This window comes from Pelodiscus sinensis, chromosome 4, assembly GCF_049634645.1.
Source record: "Pelodiscus sinensis isolate JC-2024 chromosome 4, ASM4963464v1, whole genome shotgun sequence".
In the NCBI taxonomy this organism is placed as follows: domain Eukaryota; kingdom Metazoa; phylum Chordata; order Testudines; family Trionychidae; genus Pelodiscus; species Pelodiscus sinensis.
The window spans coordinates 78,586,334-78,603,174 of NC_134714.1; the positions used below are offsets into that span (position 1 = coordinate 78,586,334).

The 16,841-nt window shown below is 46.5% G+C and overlaps 1 long non-coding RNA gene across 6 annotated transcripts in view; it reads right to left on the minus strand.

Annotated features, from left to right (window-relative positions):
- Positions 1-16,471, minus strand: part of LOC112546024 (uncharacterized) — a 103,423-nt gene extending 86,952 nt beyond the window's left edge. For 3 of the 6 annotated variants that reach the window (XR_012903519.1, XR_012903517.1, XR_012903518.1), the window contains exon 1: positions 16,309-16,469. This is a non-coding gene — a long non-coding RNA (uncharacterized LOC112546024). Of the gene's footprint in view, positions 1-16,308 lie in introns of all 6 variants that reach the window. The other 3 variants (XR_012903520.1, XR_003089634.2, XR_012903521.1) reach the window with 3 other exon arrangements.
- Between the last annotated feature and the right edge of the window lie 370 nt (positions 16,472-16,841).

A 16,841-nucleotide genomic window follows, 5' to 3' on the forward strand; every position in this document is an offset into this window, starting at 1 on the left:
AAACTATGAAAATGTATCTGCATAGTTCCTACTGCGACAAATGCTCAAGTCTGAGTTTTCAGTTCAGTTCTTACTCAGTCTCAGACTTAGGAAGGAACAATCAGTTTCACGCATACAGAATGGGAAGTGACTGTCTAGGAAGGAGTACTGCAGAAAGGGATCTATGGATTGTAGTAAACTACAAGCTAAATATTAATCAACAGTGTAACACTGTTGCAAAAAAAGCCAACATGATTCTGGGATGAATTAAGAGGAGTGTTGTGTACAAGACACCAGAAAGTGATTTTTCTGCTCTACTCTGCACTGATTAGGCCTCAGTTGGAGTACTGTGTCCATTTCTGGACATCACATTTCAAGAAAGATGGAGAAATCTGAGAAGGTCCAGAGAAGAGCAACAAAAATGAGTAAAGGTCTAGAAAACATGAGCTATGAGGCAAGGATGAAAGAATTGGGCTTGTTTAGTTAGGAAAAGAGAAGAGTAAGATGGGACATGATAGAAGTTTCCGTATTTAAAAGGGTATTACAAGGAAAAGGAAGAAAAATTATTCTCTGTGGCTTCTGAGGATAGGACAAGAAGCAATGGGCTTAAATTGCAGCAATGGAGGTTTAAACTGGACATTTGGAAAAACGTCCTAACTGTCAGGGTGGTTAAACACTGAAATAGATTGCCTGGGGAGATTGTGGAATCTTCATCACTGGAGATATTTAAGAGCAGGTTGGATAGACATCTATCAGGAATGGTCTAGACTGTGCGTGGTCCTCCCATGAGGGCAGGGTTTGGACATGATGATCTCTTGCAATCCCTTCCAGTATAGTATTCTATGAAAACTATTGAAGTGAAGACGACTTTTCCTGGACAGAGAGTGAGTAAAACAAGCGTATGGACCACAGAATTTGGTCTCCTGATATCAAGGGTTATTCAGCAGATCCAAAAGGTTTTGATAAGACCAACAACAATCAGATGCAGGAAATGCTGAGCCTCAAGAACTAAATTACAGCTCTGCCCTGGAATACCTAGGCTTTGTTCTCTCTTTCAAAGAAACTTTTAATATTATTTTAATTACCTGAGTTTGTGCTTTTTCCCAAAATTTTTAGCTGCAACATTTTGTGCTAGTCATAGTATTAGATATTTCAAATGTAATTAGATTGAGTAATACAATTCAAAGAATACTCTTTAAAGAATCAGATCTCCTCAAAGCAAATATAAAACAGAGCCCTAGGCAGATTAAAGAAAAGGGAGAGGGGAAAGAATGGTGTTATCTGCCTACCATTCATGAGCAACCCCTACCATAACAAACCCATGTGTGCAATCCACACAATAAACAAATATTTGCACTAGGGAACCATCTCCTTCATAACAAACAAATGTTCAGTCAAGGAGCAGTTAATATCTGGATCCAATTTTGTGAATTGCAGTTCATGAAGCTTGCATAAAAGTATAGTTTTTGCTCATTTCTAAAAAAAATATTTCAAAGGAAACCCTATTGGCAACATGAAAATGTTTGCTTTTGTTAACATTTATCACACAATTGTAATTAAGATACAATGAAGGAAAATACTGGGATAATATCACTGGGGGCTTATCTACCTTATGGAGAAGATTGCAACTGCTGCAGTCAATCTTCCAGGGTTCAAATCAGTGGGTCTAATGAGCACCTGCAAATATGAACTGAGAGGGTGCTCATGTCAGCACCAGTAGTCTTGCCCCTCATGAAAAGTAAGTAAATATGAGTCAACAGTCCACATGCTCGCATTGACCTCCTGTTGTGTGGACAGCGCCAAAACTTCACCTCAATTGACATAATCCGCAATTAACATAGCTGGAGTTGCGTATCTTAAATTGATTTTCCCTTTGGCTGTGTCTACATTGGCCCCTGTTCCGTAATAGGGATGCAAATGTAGAACTTTGGAATAGGCAAATCCGCAGGGGATTTAAATATCCCCCGCGGCATTTGCATTAACATGGCTGCCGCTTTTTTCCGGTTTGTAGATAAGCTGGAGAAAAGCGCCAATCTGAACGCGATTCTCTGGAAAATAAGCTCTTTTCTGGAGGATCTCTTATTCCTACTTTCAAGCCGGAAGAAAGGATCTCGTATTCCTATCTACAAGCCGGAAAAAAGCAGCAGCCATGTTAATGCAAATGCCGTGGGGGATATTTAAATCCCCCGCGGATTTGCCTATTCCAAAGTGCTACATTGCAGCAATGGAGGTTTAAATTGGACATTTGGAAAAACTTCCTAACTGTCAGAGTGGTTAAACACTGAAATAGATTGCCTGGGGAGATTGTGGAATCTCCATCACTGGAGATATTCCTTTCAAGTAGGAATAAGAGATCCTCCGGAAAAGACCTTATTTTCCGGAGGATCGCATCCAGACTGGCCTTTTCTCCGGCTTATCTACAAGCCGGAAAAAAGCGGCAGCCATGTTAATGCAAATGCCGCGGGGGATATTTAAATCCCCCGCGGATTTGCCTATTCCAAAGTGCTACATTTGCATCCCTATTACAGAATGTAGACACAGCCTTTTAGTGTAGGCCAAGCCTGTTTTGGGTGTAGAAATCCCTGAGCTAACCATACTGCCACATGAAGGTGGACTAACACATACAAGTGTCTTTCACTGAATATTATAGAATGTTTCACTATCCTGTTTCTGTCTGATGATCAGCACTCTCTTTGTATTTGTTTCTTCTCCTTCCCACCCCCACTCTTTTTCCAATTTCTGTAAGGCAGAACATTAATCCACTCAAATTCTAGTAAAAAAATTCCAACTGATTATCTTCAACTGAAGTTAAATAGCAAAAATTTGCCCTTCCCTAACAGAAAACTAGACAATTGAAAAGTTCATTAGAAACTGTCATATTAGTAATGTCCTGGTTCCCTGGGTTTTTACAGAAAGAGAGAGAGAGAGAGAGACATTGCCAACATAATCCCACCAGAAAAATCACTTAAAAGACATTTTATCCCCCGCCTACTCCTCTAAGAGAATGGATTCTTTCTTCCCTAAACAGGGCTTGTGCTGCTCAGTAATATTATCTTTGTCCCCAGGGTAGTCTCTGCCTTTCAGAGCATGACAGCTTCATCAAAGTTTTCAAATTACATTTTTTTTTCCTGTTTCAGAGATGAATATTCTTGCTAACCTCTAACTGGAAGCAGGCCACTAGTAGTTCTCTACTACCGTTACTGTCTTTCTTTCTAAAGCAATAGCCACTCCTATGTAATACATAAGTCGGCCTGGCTGGGTATGTCTGTAGGACTGGAGTAGGGTAAATGTGTCAGATTGTGTGGTTATCGTTAAATATTTGCATTACAGCTGTGTACAGATGTCTCATTATGCGAGGGGCTGCACACACAGAGAAAGACACTGTCCCTGTTCATAGAATCAGAACTGGAAAGAATCTTGAGAGCACTCATGAAAGGATTGAGCACCACCTATAGCACCCAATAGGTGATTCTAACCTGCTCCTAAAAATCTCTAATGACAGATTTCACTACCTCCCTAGGCAATTTATTCCAGTGCTTAACCACCCTGACAGTTAAGAAGTTTTTCCTAATGTCCAAACAAAACCTCACATGCTGAAATGTAAGTCCATTGCTGCTTGTCTTATCATCAGATGTTAAGAAGAATAGTTTATCTCCCTTTCCTTGTAACAACCTTTTAGGTACTTGAAAGCTGTTCTCTCTCTTCTCAGTCTTTTCTTGTCCAGACTAAAGAAACCCAATTCTTTTAATTTTCTATCATATCTCATATTTTCAAGACATTTAATTATTTTTGTTGCTCTTCTCTGGACCTTCTCCAATTTTTCCACATCTTTCCTGAAATGTGGCACCCAGAACTGGACACAGAGCTGAGGCCTAATCTGTGCAGAGAAGAGTGGAAAATTACTTCTCAAGTCTTGCCGACAACACTTCTATTAATACATCCCAGAATGGTGTTTGCTTTTTTTGTAACATTATTGTACTGTTGACTCAATTAGCTTGTAGCTTGTGGTCCCCTTATGTTTCTCCTGATACCGTTATATTTGTCATTACGGGGGTGGCATCAGGAATAACCCATAGTAGAGAAAGCTGACAGCTGATCTGGCTTCAGCATACAAAGTGCATAGTAAATCTCACTATTTAGGATGACAGAATACTAAGATTTTCAAATAACAATTTGCTGAATCATGAAATTACAGAAGTTAGAGATGTAGGGCTATATTCACTGGTATACTCTGGCTCCTTTGCCCCACTTATGAAGAGGCAAACCAGAAATCAGTCTGGTGTAAGCAAAATGGTGTAACTGATTGATAAAATTGAATTTGCATTGAAATTGCATCACTACAGTGTTGCAAAATACCTGGAGCAAAAGTGAATCTGGTCCAAAATAATTAGTAGGCCTTCTAGCCTAAAATATCTGAAATGTAACGTTTAGACCAGTCTACCCTTCCCATATTGCAAAGCAAGAGGAGGATCCCAGCTAGAGCCCAGTAAATTGGAAAGGGATGCTGAAGAGAGCCTCTCAGGACTAGCATCAATGAAGGATTGTCCTCTTCAGTGGGCAAAATGCCAACTCCACTAAGGTTAATGGGAGTTTTGCCTTTGACTTCAGTGGGGTCAGGATTTCACCCCTGGTATTTTCTAGTATTTTCTAGTATTATACAAGAGATGAACTTTGCCAAAACAAGCAACGTATTTTTCCCCACTTCAGGCATATTGCAACCTGAAGGTAAGATAGTAAATTATAAAGCAGGTATAGGGAACCTTTTTTTGAGTTGGGGGCTGCTGGTGCACAGAAAAATCAGTTGGGGACCACACTCAAGCGAGAAGCAAAAAAACCCCAAAAACCTCACTGCTGTGGTCCCCAGCTGAAAAAGAGAAAGACACTCCCCACATTCCCCTCACGCATCAGAGTTGGGGGGGGGGGGGCAGACAAGTACATTTGTGTGTGCTCCAGCCTTGTGGTGAGGCATCAGGGAGGGGGGGACTGGAGTGCTAGTGCAGGCTCCCCAATGCGGGGGGAAGCCTTGAGCCTCGGGGGCTGTATCCAGGCAAGCGAAGGGCTGCATCTGGCCCCCAAGCCTTAGGTTCCCCACCTAAAGAATATTAATAAAGAATGTCAATAAAGTCAAATTATTTTTCAGAAGTGAACAGAAATCTTCCACAGTAGAAAAGTTGCTTTTTTGATCAAAAAGTAAGAATTTATTATTTTTTGCAGGGCTATTAATAACCGCATCTGCTGCTCTTGGGTTTTCGCCCACTTTGGGGGAGTAGCTGTTACACAACAGTGACTCACTCTCTGAGATGACTGATGGAGAAAATAGATCATATTGTTTTATGAAAAGATAGCTTCACATTGTATTTTAATAGGAAGAAATATGGTCAAGTTGGACTGGATGGTTCGACACTTGGGAATAGAGTGTGAGGTCTTTCAATTTTACATCATCCTTTCAAATCCCACACAGGTTGTTAAGCCCAGAACCTCAAAAGTATACCATTAATATGAATATATGTTATTAGTTAGGCACCTAAATGCCTTTGAGGCTGTATCCCTTAGTCATCAAATGCACCAGTTACAATTTAGTGGACTGTATTAGATGAGCTGTTGGTATCAATCTAAGTTAATTGACAGGTGTCCACAACACAAAAATCGGAACACCTGAGTTGACACTAACTCAGACAAGCCAGGGCCTCAACTGACAAGAAAGCTGAAAGCATAAAAAATGTCTCATCAATAAAGAAGGGTTGAAATACAATGTGGAATCTTGGCTTGCCATTATCCATAACATATCTATTCTGTGCAGAAATAGAATATTTCAATTTCCAGATCTGTCAGGGCCTGATTGAGGTTTTAGCTATTCTTGCCTATACAATGGCTGTCACAATTCCAGGCAACTGCACCTAGATTTCTCCTCCATGGCCAGTGAGAGTATTGTTGTCTTTAGTACTTTCAATCCCTCTGAATGGTTTTTCTGTGGTTACAAGTTCATAACGGCTGTTAGCTCAGAACAAACACTTACTCATTCCTTCACATATTTGGGGCTTTTGATATTGGGACTCTAGGAACAGATGATCAGCAGACAAAGGCCTGCTTGGCTTGTTTAGCCTAACAAAAAGGGGATGGAGATGAGATATGATTGCTCTTTGTAAATACGTCAGCAGGATTAATGAGGGGAGGGAGTTATTTAAGTTAAGTGCCAATGTGAACATTAAAAACATGGCTATAATCTGGTCTATCAAATTTAGGCTTGATATTAGGCAAAGGTTTATAACCATCAGAGGAATGAAACCTTCCCAAAGGAGTAGTGGGAGCAACAAAATCATACTTGACTTCAAAACTGAGCTTGATAAGCTTATGGAGAGGATGGTATGATGAGACTGCCTATAATGACATGTGGCCCATCAGTAACTCAGAGTAGTGAAAATCCCCAACAGCTGGAGATGACACACTAGATGGGGAAGACTGTGTGTTACTACACAACAGGAGGCCGACAGACTTGCTGGGCCCCTGGGCAAGGTGGGGGGGGGGGGGTGGATCTGTGCTCCTAGAAAGGGCAGGGTCTCAGGCAACCAACCTTCAGCACCACCTAGAGCATGCTGCGTGGGGGCTATGGCAGCGATTTAAAGGGCCTGGGGCTTTGACTGCCTCCACCACCGCAGTAACTCCATGATGTTTAAATCTGAGCACTACAATGCACAATTCCTTCTCTATAATAAAACGAAACACCAAAGCACTTTATTTCATGACTGCTCCACTATGCAATGAATCAATGGCATTATGCATCAACTGAATTCCCAGGTGGATTTTATTCCATTGTAGCACTAACTCAAAATCGTGAAATGGATTCAGTGATCTGTAGCAATACTTATATGACTCATCTGCAAATACAAATCACCCCATTAGTAACACTGTAAAAATCAAGACTAAATGTATCTGTTTTCTATGTAATCCACTTCTGATCCTCTGCAATGGGAGGCAGGTTGGGAGGTAACCTGTAGGAAGACATGTCGCTGCTAACTAATGGCAGAAACTGGAAAGATCATGCACTTTAACATGTTGTTGGATACACGATTATGTGCTATAACCATGGAGCGATATCAGTAGGCAATTCACTAAAGTCAGCACAGTAACAAAGAGATGGAAATGGACCAACCGGAAAAAAGGGAAAAGAACCCATACAAATTGTTGCTATGGCTTAAGTGTGGGAACAAATGGCTCTTAACACTAAATAGATGGTTCTGAATAAACCCCCTAGCTCTAAATGCTCCCGAAGCTAGGTAGTTTTGGCATAGATTGTGATCAACTTTGCACCAACTCCATAGAAGCAACTGGCAAAGTGCCATATTTTGCAACAAACGATGGATGTGCTGGGCATGGGTTTGGAAGAGGATTGACCAGACTGGGAGCTAGTGGAAGCCAACCCCGGCGCTGGCAAGTCTCTGCTTCTTCCTAGCTTCCTGGGGGCAATGCCTAGTGTGTGTGTTGGGGATGGGGAATTAGGAAAACCTTCAGGGGCACCAATGCCTGCACCGGGAGCAAAGCATCTCATATCTGTTTTTGTGGTGGTATTAGGACTTAAAAGCTTTTCCAGACAACCTTTTGGGCAAAATTGGACCCGTCAGGCAAAGTGTACTGTAGAGGAGTGTGTTGAGAGGCACATACCCAGAGATAGCTCAGAAGGCACTAACCTGTGTGCAATGCATCTTGGTTTGCTAAAGTTGCATTTCCCCTGCAATAACATTTGACAGAATGCAGCATGGGTCCCATGCTCTTTGGTGGGGCCATCTCTGCTGCCTGGTACACAGAGGAGCCATTCTCAGTCCACTGACCACTACCCATTTTGATGAGTCAGCCAAGGGAAAAGGGAGCCCAACATTTGAGATTGTACTCAGCCTCTATAGATGATATAGGAGGAGTGAAGAAGACTCTCTGTGTTGCTATTCACCCATATACTCTTGTTAACTGGGGCTTTTCAGAACTAGGGCTCAATCTAGTCCTGTCTCTTTGAAAAGAAAATGGGAATTCCCTGAAGAAATGATACCAATGATGTAGCCAAACTAATTCAGCAAGAGAATTAGACCTTTTTCTACTGCTCTTTTTTGGTTTGCTACAATATTCCCCTGGGTACAGAATGTGAAGACAGATCACAGTGAAAGAACCTTTGCATAGAAAAATATTGTAAAGGATTCTGAATTCCTGTTATGTTAGAAATTCCAGTTTTATCTGGGTAAACTAGTGTACCCATGATCCAAAGCACCCTCCTGGCTGGCTGCCTCTTGCCACAACTTCTCTGGCTTAGCCCTCCAGACAAACAACATAAAGTCCAGTTTACAAGGGCCAATTAAAAGCTCATAAAACATTACATTATGAAAAATCTGTCAGCCACCTCTTTATGAGGGTCAGTCTTCAGCTCCACGCTTTGCTACTTTCTCCTCCCTACTGAGTTCCTTCTGAGTCCTCATAAAGCCCAGTTGCCCTATGACCTTTACCTAGATCTACCTCCACTAGTCAGGAGGCAATCAATCCATTACTTATTGGTGTGCTAATTGTTCCTTACACTTTGCCTAATAGGTCATGGGAAATAGCCTCATTAACTGTTTTTTGCCAACTGGCAGAGGACACAGGGTAGCTTGGAGTTTTACAAGGATCCCATGGGTCAGGTATAAGCCCAACAATTCACCATAGAGTGGCCTGCAAGACTTCTACCAAGAGTCTACTGTTCATCATAATCATTGTGAAATGGCTGTATGGATATTTGAGAAATTGTGCAGCCGCAGGAAAGTAACACAGCATCACGGACTGCATTGTTCATTATATAACACATTTATTCTGGTTTGTCAAAAACAATATACCATCAGGGGATTCCAATATATCCTTAATATCTCAAGTGTACCTTCAAATAATAACTTTCATTTATATCTTGCAGATGGTGCTAATTGCAGTGGTAATTTTAATAATTCATTCAAACTAACAAAAAAGAGAAAGTCTATTTATGACAAGTGGATGAGAACTTTGTTTTCTTGTTGACATTCTGGTTTATTTAATATCTTCTACTGTACTAACAAACCACAGTGAGATCAACTAGTGACACTACCTGCTTTGTCCATCTGTGCAACTCGATGGCTTTGAGTTTCATGAATTATTTCAAGTTAGCTTGAAATACTAGTTTACATTTGCCATGGTATTTTGGTGGTGAAATAAGAGCACAGGAAGGTAGAGGGACTGACTGATCAATGCAAACTCTAGTTCTGGTTTGTCCCTCCCCCCCCCAAAAAAAAACCAGCTTTGGTTTGTAAAAGGTTCCTGTAGTTACAAAAAGTTTTGAATGGCTCGACTGGTGCCTTCCAGATGCCCTGCATACTTTTTAGTCTCATTTTCTTTTGTCTGTTATTAGCACCAATGAATATTTATTCCCCTTTCCTTTTGTTCACTTTCATGCTCTAATAACTCTGGCTTGATTTTGTTATTTGTGTGGGGAGGAGGGGAAAGAGTGTCAATCCACTTCCCTCTCTATATGATTCCCTTGTATTCACTGTTTCTTCACTGTTTATTCTTTGCATTCTGTTGAACAGAAATCCTACTCAGCCATTTCACCCTGTTTTTTTATGAGTATTGCTAGTCTATATAAAATATATTAATATCATAATGATCTAGTCACCCTTCCCTCCTAGTCATTTGCTGGTTTCAGCCCAGTGTTATGCTAACTCTGGGTATGTCTACACTACAAAGTTAATTCGAACTAACTAACATTAGTTCGAATTAACTTTGATAGGTGCTACACTAGCGATCCGCTAGTTCGAACTTAATTTGAACTAGCAGAGCACTTAATTCAAACTAGGTAAACCTCATTCTATGAGGACTAACGCCTAGTTCGAATTAACTAGTTCGAATTAAGGGCTAAGTAGCCACTTAATTCGAACTAGTGGGAGGCTAGCCCTCCCCAGCTTGCCCTGGTGGCCACTCTGGCCAACACCAGGGAAACTCTTCTGCCTCCCTCCCGGCCCCAGAGCCCTTAAAGGGCCACGGTCTGGCTACAGTGTTTGTGCCAGTTGCAAGCCTGCCAGCACCCAGCCAGCAGAACCTGCACCTGCCACAACATGAGCCAGCCACCCAATGCCATCCAGCCCTCCCCATCTTCCCAGGACCAGGCTGGCGGCTCCCAGGAGTCTGCCCGGGGCCGCAAGAGGCAGGCGCCCACTTGGTCAGGTGCGGAGATCGTGGACCTCATAGAGGTTTTGGTGGAAGTCTCCAATGTCCACGATCTCTGCACTAGCCACAGGAACGCAGCTGTGTACAGCCGCATGGCTGCCAGGCTGGCCGCCAGATGCCACCAGCGGAGCCAGGAGCAGGTCCGCTGTAAAATCAAGGACCTGTGGCAGTCCTACTCCCGGGCCTGCCAGCCAGGGGCCGACCCGGAGGCCTGCCCCCACTTTCAGGCCCTGGACCGCATCCTGGGGGCTCACGCCATCCATGCCCCCCGGGTGGTGATCGACCCCAGGGCAGAGGGAACCGTCCCTGACACCGAGGAGGAGGAGCCGGAGGACACCGAGAGCCAGGAGCCTGCCAGGAGCCTGTCCAGGACCCAGGACCCCCGAGGAACCCCACAGACCACATCACCTGTGTCGTCCGAGGCCAGGGAGGGCTCCACATGTGAGTACCATCATGCTCCCCTTATGTGTATGGGAGGGTAGGGGGGAGAGGGAGCAGGAGCCCAGGGACCATGTGCCTGGGCCTTGCCCACCATGGAGCAGCAGCTGGGTATCATGCAGGGGCCCTGGCCTTGCAGAGGGGGGCTGGGTTTCACCCACCTTGTCCCCAGGGATAATTGACCACTGCTCTTGCTTCACCACAGCCGCAGCACCTGGGACTGCAGGGCGCACCACCCTGCCTGCAACAGCCACCCGCACCTGGGCCAGCAGGCGTGCCAGGAACCAGGAGGACTACCAGCGGCGGCACCTCCGGTTCCTGGAGCAGCTGCTCTGCAACCAGGAGCACTGGGTCCGGGAGGACCTTCGGCTGCGCCTGCGGAGTTTGGAGGCACTGGATGAGCAGGGCCGTGCCCTCAGAGGCCACCTCCAGACCCTGGTGGACCAGTTCCTGCTTTCTCCTGCTCCAGCTCCTGCGGCTACCCCAGCTCTCGCTCCTCTACCCACCCCTGCTGCCTTAGCTCCCCCTGCTGCCCCTGCTCCTTCTGCCACTTCCTTCGCACCCCCCGTCCCTACTGCCCCACCCTCCACACTCATTACCCCCTGACGCCCCAGCACCCGCAGTGCTGCGAGACGGGAGAGCCAGCCCAACCCCCAACCCTGAGCTTTCCCTTCCCTTTCTCCCCTTCCATCCCCTTCCAGCTCCCTCCTCCCAGGTTTCCCCCTCCCCTCTCCCACTCTCACTCCTCCCTCTCCCCACCCCAGTTATGTAAAATAAAAAGAGTTTTTTTTCACCAAAACAGGTGTCTTTATTTGACATTAGGAAGGGGGGTCAGAGAGGGGAAAAGGGAAGGGGGGAGGGTGGAAGAAGGCCCCAGTGGGGCATGCAGGGAGAGTTCAGTCCTCCTCCTCCACCTGGAAGCTCTCCTGCAGGGCTTCCCGGATCCGGACGGCCCCCCGCTGGGCTTCCCGGACGGCGGCGGTGTGGGGCTGAGCGTAGTGGCCAGCCATGCGGTCAGCCTCAGCCATCCAGGCTGGCAGGAAAGCCTCCCCCTTTCACTTGCACAAATTGTGCAGCACACAACATGCTGCCTCCACGGGAGGGATGTTGTGCTCTGCGAGGTCGAGACGGGTGAGGAGGCATCTAAATCGGGCTTTCAGTCGCCCGAAGGCCCCCTCTATCATGATGCGGGCCCTGGTCAGCCTCGCATTGAAGGCCTGGCGGGAGGGGTTGAGGTGCCTCGTGTAGGGCTTCATCAGCCAGGGCTGTAGGGGGTAGGCCGCATCCCCCACCAGGCACACGGGCATGTCCATGTCCCCAACCCTGATGTGGCGGTCGGGGAAGAAGGTCCCAGCCTGCAGCCTCTGGCACACAGAGGAGTTCCGGTACACCCGTGCGTCATGTGCCTTGCTGGACCAGCTCACATTAATGTCCATGAACTGGCCCCGGTGGTCACACATGGCCTGCAGGAGGACGGAGAAGCACCCCTTGCGGTTCACATACTGGAAGGCCTGGTGTTCCAGGGCACGGATGGGGATGTGCATCCCGTCAATGGCCCCGCCACTGTTGGGGAAGCCAGGGGCGCCAAACCCCCGGATGACGGTGTCCGGGTCGGTGAGGCGGACCACCCTGTGGAGCAGCACCCAGTTGATGGCCTTGACCACCTGCGGAGAGACACAGCAAAGCGAGAATCAGTGGGGTGCCCTGGCAGTGCCCCGCGCCCCTCTCCCGGAAGCAACCCCCCCCAGGTGGCTTGTAATACAGCCGGGAAAGACCGGCCCCTCCAGTGTGGGGCACTTTCGCCTCCTCCCTGCCCATCCCCCCGTTTTCCCTGGGGCGGCCCATCCCCTCCTTGCAGCCTCCCTCACCCCCGGCCCAGTGGCCGGCGAGTGCCGTACCTGCATGAGCACTGCTCCGATGGTGGATCTCCCCATGCTGAACTGGTTCCCGAAGGATCGGTAGCTGTCCAGCGTGGAGAGCTTGCAGAGGGCGATGGCCACCCGCTTCTGGAGGGGGATGGCGGGCCTCATGCGAGTGTCCCTTCTGCGCAGAGCAGGGGGAAGCCACTCGCAGAGCTCCAGGAAGGTGTCCTTTTTCATCCTGAAGTTCTGGGTCCACTGCCTGTTTTCCCAGCGCTCCAGGACGATGCGGTCCCACCAGTTGCTGCTGGTGTCCAGACGCCAGATGAGGTGGGGTACGCTGGCGCCCGGGCGCCACCGCACCTACTCCATGGCCCCCAGGTGGCCAGGCGGAGAGGCAGGGGGCTGACGTGCACCAGGTGGTGCCAGGCAGCCTCCAGCCATTGCTGGCAGGCTTGCAGTAGCAAGTCCAGAAACTGCACCAGAAAGTGCAGGGTAAGCTCTGGCTCCGTGTTGCCACCTGTGGCGGTGTCCCCTAAGGGAAGCACTGACATAGACGGGCGCAGACAAAAACGCTTTGCTGTCCCTCGGCAAGGTAGGCAAGCAAGTGGAAAAGCTGAGAACCGGCTGTCCAGGGGGGTCCCTTTAAGCACGAGCCTCAGATAGCCTCGGACAGCAGCCACACAAAGCAACTACTGACCTGATGCCCTGCCAGAACTGGTTTCAGCCCCCCTTAAGTGCTCCCCAGCGTCCAATCAGTGTGGACGCGCTAGTTTGAATTAGCAAAACGCTAATTCGTACTAGTTTTTAAGTCTAGATGCGCTAATTCGAATTAGCTTAGTTAACTAAGTTAATTCGAATTAGCACTGTAGTGTAGACATACCCTCTTTGGGGCTGGGACTGTCAACCATTAAAAAACTGTACAGTCTCTAGCACAGTGAACCCCAGACCTGACTTGGACATTGAAATGTTATGTAATATACAGGAAGTATTACTAAAATATCAATTGCTGCAATTATTTTAATGCTTGGCTTACCTGTGTAATGTTTTCAGCTAAGGACATATTCATTCACATTTTCTTGTTCTGACTTCTATTTCATCATACACACAGCATGTAGACCAGCTATTCCCCCTTGGTTGGGATATTTTGTACCAGGCAGCAGTACAAACCAGGCTGGCATTAGGAGTAAGCCACATGCCCAACTGTCTTTGGTACTGAATGTTCAAGGTGAACTCTACCCAGCCTCTCCCCCACACTATTTGGGAACAGTAAGGCTAGGAGATTCTGGGTCAGTTTGATTCTTGCTTGACTGTCTCTTCCACCAGCTATCCATTCAAGGGCATCTTCCACTCAGTAGCAGTGGCTAGGAGCCACCTGGCATTTGATCCATCTGTTCCACAATCATTTGGGAAGACTAGGAGCAGCAAAGATCAGGACTATGAGTCATCAGAGCATTGCATTCTGGCCTGGCTAGGGAGGCTTGTGGGCTTGCCAATGCATCTCCCACTTGTCAATAACTTCAGCAACCAGGACAGCTTTTGTGAGGTGTCTGCCTTTTAAGTGCACTACCCCCGTTGTCTATCTGTCATGGGGAAGTTGCTGGGAACTACTCAACTTTGGAAGCTCCAGGGGCCACAATGAAACTCACAGAACATGTTAAAGGCTGCAACTTAAGTGTGATTGCATATACATGCAAATATACATGCAAATATATGCGAATAGCTTATTTCATACTAACGGGCATGAATACAAAGATTTAACCTTAAGCCTCGGTGCTGGACCCAAATATGGCCAGTGTAAGCCAGTCAGCACTTCTCAGGCTCTGCCCACAAGGCTAAGCCACCAGTACATCCCACGATGCCCTGGCATTTCCTCCCTGGGGGCTAGAAACACCGACACCCTGTACCCGTTTGTTCCAGCCAGCCCGTTCGCTTGCGTCTTTCAATGCTTCCCCCACCTGGGAGATGTCTCGCCATTGTGGAGCGTGTTCCCAGTGAAGGCCATGTTCAAAGGATCCCACCAGAGGACCAGGTGTTGACGAGCCCTGTATTATACTAATGCAGCTCTAACCTAGTTGGCCCCTATCCCCATCTCCACTAGCCTTTGACATTTCCAAGGGATAGTTGCAAAAAGTGTAGAGGAAATTCACAGAAGCAGGGGCAGATGACCGTTTTGCAGGGCCCCTGGCAGCATAATTCCGTGGGGCCCCCCCTTTGCCACGGCGCATGCGTAGTGACGCCATGCGCCTGCACGGTGGCGCCACGGCACATGCGCGGGGCTTTCTGAAGCGTGGGGCCCAGGGCGGCCGCCCCATTCGCCCTGCCCTATATCCGCCCCTGCACAGAAGAATCATTGACGTATAGGGAGGTCTGCTTGTAGCACAGACTGAGAATACTGATTTTTATAGCTCCCTTGATATTCCTCCCATACTCTGAAGCCAGCAGAGAAGCAATGGCTAGGACTCAGTGGGGCATATTTGCCATCCTGCCCTCTTGCAACCATTGGCTATAGTATAATTTGGAACAATTTTTGAACTGGTTTAATTTGGACCAGGGACAAGCCTCGTGGTAGTAGTCTGAAGATCACATTACCACTGTGTTCTCTTGAGCTTGCAGCTAAGGATATGGGCCTTATTTTCTTTAAAGCCCTCAACTGACTTGAAAGACTGTCCTTGCCTTCACACTATACCAAGGAAACTGTAATCAACACAGTCAGTTTCATCCTCTAACTAGAATGAAGTTTATGGGAGCTGGGAAAAGGCTCTTCCAATTAAAATGTATTTATTTACACATCCAAAGCAAACTGGTTCAGAATTATATCCATTGCTAGATCAGATAGCAGTAGACTTGATTCTCTTAGAGGACTCAGAATAACCTTGGTGTTTCTAGCATTATCCCACATAGAAAATCCTACCCATTTTAGCACTTAATGGTTTGAACGATTCCAGTATAATGTCTTCATTTAGGATCTGTTTCGGAAGTATGCCAACAGAGGCGTGGGGCAGTGTTTCTTGTAAGCGGGGCGCTTGTGCAGCTGTTCAGGAGAGATTCAAATGCCACCCTCCTGATAAACAGAGTACCCACATCTGGGTTTTTGTTTCTATTAGTTGTGCACATTCCCACATGCCTTGGTGCACATCAAAAATGTATTCCACATATGGATGAAAAAAAAAAAATCACACATGGACAGAAAAGATTAGAGGGAGCATTTGTGTGTGGAAGACCACAACCACCATCAGGACAATTACTCCAGACATGACAGGTTAGACATTTTAGAACTCACTTCTCAAAGAATTAAATTTAAGTACAAGAGAAATGCAAGTTAGGAAATGCACACACCAGTCAACAACTAAAAACAACCCACGCTGCAAGCAGTAAAAGTAGTACTAATTTCCCAAGATTATCATCATTCCCCAAATATTAGAGAGATCATTTGTGTGTGGAGCCTCGCTCCAACCCACAGTCTTTTAGGATACTGAGGTCTGGCAGGCTTTCCTTCCTAGGACTCTTCCATTCTCCCCTCCACAGTTCCAAGTCAAAATAAATTAGAGGAGCCTACAAATATCCAGGGTCCACAGACAGAGGAGTGGGGGATACTTCCTTCTCTAACTGACTCTGGTGTAGGTCCTCCCACCCCTCAGGAGGAATCCTTTGAGCAGCTTTGCCAGAGCCTTTAGGCTTCCCACTGGACTGCTGGAGCTGTGAGCTGCAGCTCTCCCTCCTCCAGCTGCGCCACACAAATGAGTTAATTGCTGGTCTTAAATCCACCAGAAAATAGCACCTTTGCTGCAGGTGTGGTGGGATGAAGCCCAAAATAATCCCTTACCTCTTTGTTGCCCAGTGTGGGGTTTGTACATCCCACTATCCAGGGCAGGGGAGTGCAGGCAGAAAAGAACATAATGAGTTAAGAAGTTTAGTCACTGTCATCCTCCTCCTCTGCAATCTCCTCCTGTTCACTGCCAGCTGAGGGCAGGGAACACAGAGTGAGCTGCATGAATACACACACTCACGCTTGTCAGTGCTCCCACATGTTCCTGGAGCTCAGTGTGGGTAGTAAACATAGGGACATTGCCACACAGGCACAAAAAAGAGTGAGCAACCTTCTTTTTTTATATGCCTTGTTAAATAATTCACAACTCATATAATGGTTCTGTTCTGACAGTGGAACATTTTTCCTTGTAGCAAAAAACAGCCTGATATTACTTTTTCTTCTTCTTTAAAAAGGTCTGGCAACGTTCATTGAACAGTGAAGCTGGCAACAGAGATTAATGATGGACACTTGCATTTGAGCTAATGAATTAGCTTTCTCAAAGATGGCTCAATGGAAAAGAAAGGGCATCTTAAAGGAAAGGCCTTTAG